We start from the raw sequence: 4,021 nt of genomic DNA, 5'->3' as shown, positions 1-4,021 counted from the left end.
GCATGTAAGGGATGGTATATAGCATAATATCCTATTCACTTTTAGAAGTAGAAGAGACTGAGGCAGATTTCAATTTAGTTTAACCCCTGCCTGAGGTATTTAAATAGAAGCTGCCTTGCCTAAATTACCCCATTCGTCACTCTTTCCCCTGCCCTGTCAGAGCTTCACAAACACATAGGAGATAAGGAGAGACAGGACCCATTTATGGCAATGAGACAGACTATTTGCCCATGATCAGCCATGGATCCCTCCAATGGAGACCTCACAACTACAGGATATAGGGGCATCATATTCCTGCTGTGACCCTGCACCTATGGGATATAGGGGGTGTGACATTCCTGTACAGTTGCCATAGAAACAAAGAAACTATAAAAGCAGGTAGGGAACAAAGAACTAGACCTTTTTGTTTTTCCAGATGGGGAGGGGAGCCCATAGGTCATGGGATAATTAATAAAAGTTCCGTAATTCCTTTTAATTTGGTCTCCCATGGGCAATATATCCAATCCCAGCCATTACATGCTCAAATACAAATGGCAGCTGCACATGATGGATTCTTCCTGAGGGCTCTGGAAGTGTCCAGATTGGTTCACTGCATTGGTCCAGACAAAATACGGCTCACTAGATGGGCAACCCTGCTTCCTAAGCTGCCTCTGCCTTTGGAGAAAACTGGAGATGTGACTTGCAAAGAAGCATCCTGGTAACCACTCAGGAATCTTCCTGGTTTTAGGAAAAGAAAACACCTTGGAGCAGATCATTTTGGTGGAAATGGCATTGTGGCTTCCTGTAAAGAGATTACCCAAGTAAGGCTGTCGTGGTTGGAGGCGTTAAACCATCCACCAAAATGATCTGCTCCAAGGTGTGGATTCAGGAAGTGAGACTCTTAGGCTTCCAGGAACTCCTGTGTACTGGGATCTTCACACATTATTGAAGTATAACTCTCACCATAGTCAACATCTTAGATGTGATCAGACTGTAACTATGTGGGAACAGCAGATAAATTATGAACGGCAGAAGAGCAATGGAACCTTGAGACTCATACTTCAGAGAGAAGGAAACACAATGTGTGTGATTCCAGCCCTTTCTGTGCATCAGTGAACTAGCCCTAGTTCCCTGCAAAGGAAAGAACTGAAAGGACATTGGGTCAACTGATGCTTTAGAGCCTGCCTTTGGCTTCACAGCTCTTGTGCAATAAGCACCATCTCTCAAGCTCACATACAGCCTTCTGCACATTGACTTAGTCCACACCTGCCATTCTTCATCTTCTGTTGATAATTCACATGCACTTAATTTACTTGTTTTCTACACTGGGAATTGCATAACATTCTTTGTCTATGGTAGACAAGCACTCTGTCACAGGGCTACAGATCCCTCCTACCTAGTGGTGGAAGTTTGTGTAGAACTCTGCCACAGTTTCTTCATCTGTTAGGTAAATATGAATAAAAACCAAACTATTTTGTTCAATGATGTAGAAGAACTTCATTCTAATTATTTCTTTGTGGCCTGGTACATAAAAGGACACCAGTACCATTGTTGTGATTTTGGTATCAACATCCCTCATGTTTCAAATCAAATCTCAGGTCTTCCTAAGGATAGACTGTGTCATCACAGACTATATCTAGCTGCACATGTGAGTATATTGTCTCTTGTCCATTCATAACAAATAATTTTCATCAGACAAAATAATATGTGCTCTTATCATGATTTTCTCATTTTCATATTAATATTTAAATTTTTGACCTTATTCTTCATGAATATGTGTATATAGTGTGCCTCCTCTCTAAATTTGCTGTCAATTTTTCATTGGACAACTTAGTAGCTTATTTTGTGCAGATACCATATAGCTCAGAACACAGCATGAAATATATAAAGGTTTGGTAAATTACCCTGGAAGAGTAACTTTAAGTGAGGGATCCATAAACAGATGACTTGCTATTTGAAGTCATCATTTTGGCATCAATTTTAAAAAAGGATCAACATAAGTGGTATAAAACACATGCCATTTAGTTCAAATAAATTCTCTCATTTTTTGTATTTTAGGGGTCTACAGGGTGTTCATGATCTCACTACTATATTGGACTCATAGTGATCCACCCGTTTACAGCCTACCAAGGGCTGGAATTACAGGCACGCGCCACCACACCCAGTCTCAATTGCCCTCTCAGCACACTCTGGGGGGCAGGGTCGGCATGTCAGGCCCAGGGATCAAACCCCTGACCCCTGCACCTGCTTGCAGGCTCTTTAATCTACTGAGCTATTTGGCCAACACTCAAATAAATTCTCTTGAGGAATTCAGAATGTTTCTTTGTCTCCAGTCTGGCAGATTGGGAAGAATCTGTGTAGTAGACTAATAAGGCATTGGTAAAGTGCTCTTAAAAATGAGTTGACTCATACTGTCAGAAAAGGATGTCTATAGCCTGAGTGTAGGTGTAGGGGCAGAGAAGGTAGGTTGACCTTTCCAGGAGAAACATTTCACGGAAGCTGGTTTATGAATATGACCTCTTCCATAAGGACATATACTTAGTCTGATGTCGAGACAAAAACAACACAGTAAATAATTACTGCACAAGAACCATGGGTTTAATGTTGAGGCTATGATGAACATTTTTAGGATTTTAATAACATCAGAGTTGCTATTTGAAGTTCTCATTTTAGCATCAATTTTAAAAAAGGATCAACGTAAGTGGTATAAAACACATGCCATTTAGTTTAAATAAAGATATTACAAAAGGGTGATCATGAAGTTGTATAGTAAAGATTCCATGGGGTCAAGATGGCAGGCCGCCCGGTTGCTGCAACATCAAGCCAGTGGCTGGAAGGTATTCAAAAGTGGTATTACACTGCTGCATGCAAGGTTCAATAAGCTGTGCTTAATGTGAGATGATACAATATACGAAGATGAAGATGTAAAAGAAGCCATAAGAAGGCTTCCAGAAAACCTTTATAATGACAGGATGTTTCACATTAAGAGAGCCCTGGACCTGAGCATGAAGCATCAGATCTTGCCTAAAGAGCAGTGGACAAAATATGAGGAGGATACAGTCTACCTTGAGCCATTTCTCAAAGAGGTTATTCGGGAAAGAAAAGAAAGAGAAGAATGGGCAAAGAAGTAATCGCTTAGTGAAATCTGTGAATGCAACTGTCTTCAAAATATTTTTATAAACTTGGTTAACCCTGAAACACAGTTCAAAAATTATCTGGTCTGCGGATACCATACCTTAAATAAATGCCTGTTGTATTAAAAAAAAAAAAAAAGGATTCCATGAAGAAACATGAGGTGGGCCAGGGAGATGATTTAGTGGAATAAGCTCTTCCCTGGCAAGGGCAAGGGCCTGAGTTCAATCCCCAGTTCTACACACACACACAGAGAGAGAGAGAGAGAGAGAGAGAGAGAGAGAACATGAGGTAACATTTCAGCTAGCACGCAGCTCAGAGCAAATACCCAGGGGTACTCCAGTGTTGTCCTAGGGAACAAGGAATGAGGCACTACTCTAAGTTTGATGGAGATGATATCTGCAGAGGCTATGAAACAACCAAGTGGAAAACCTCAAAGAACACTATGATTTTAGTCAGTATTTGGCCTGAAGGAAACCAGTATGTCCAACACCATGCTATTTTTTCCTCCAGGGAATGTGTTTGTCCCCTATGTAAAATTAGACCAAAGTCACTCACCATGAACTAAACTAAATATGAAATGCATCACAGATCTAAATGTTAAAAGAGAAACACACAATTTACTAGAATACAGTAAAGGTAGAAATGTTCAATACATAGTTGCATGCAGACTTCATAAACATAGCTCAGATTGCAAGATAAATGCAAATTAAAACAACACTGAGATTTCATCTCACTCCAGAAGGAATGGCAATCATCAACAAATCAACCAAGGGCTGGCCAAATAGCTCAGCTGATTAAAGAGCTTCAAGCAGGCACAGGGGCTGGGTTCGATCCCTAGGCCTGGCATGCTGGCCCTGCCCCCAGGGCATGCTGAGACAGCAATTGAGACTGAGTGTGGTGGTGTGCA

The 4,021-nt window shown here is 41.0% G+C and overlaps 1 pseudogene; it reads left to right on the top strand.

Annotated features, from left to right (window-relative positions):
• The first annotated feature begins 2,770 nt into the window (after positions 1-2,770).
• LOC101566828 lies at positions 2,771-3,148 on the top strand (annotated as a pseudogene).
• Positions 3,149-4,021: the final 873 nt, after the last annotated feature.

Source organism: Octodon degus, unplaced genomic scaffold, assembly GCF_000260255.1.
Source record: "Octodon degus isolate 3935 unplaced genomic scaffold, OctDeg1.0 scaffold00376, whole genome shotgun sequence".
NCBI lineage: Eukaryota > Metazoa > Chordata > Mammalia > Rodentia > Octodontidae > Octodon > Octodon degus.
Note: the sequence above shows the minus strand (reverse complement) of the source record. Positions and strands in the feature narration are given on the sequence as shown.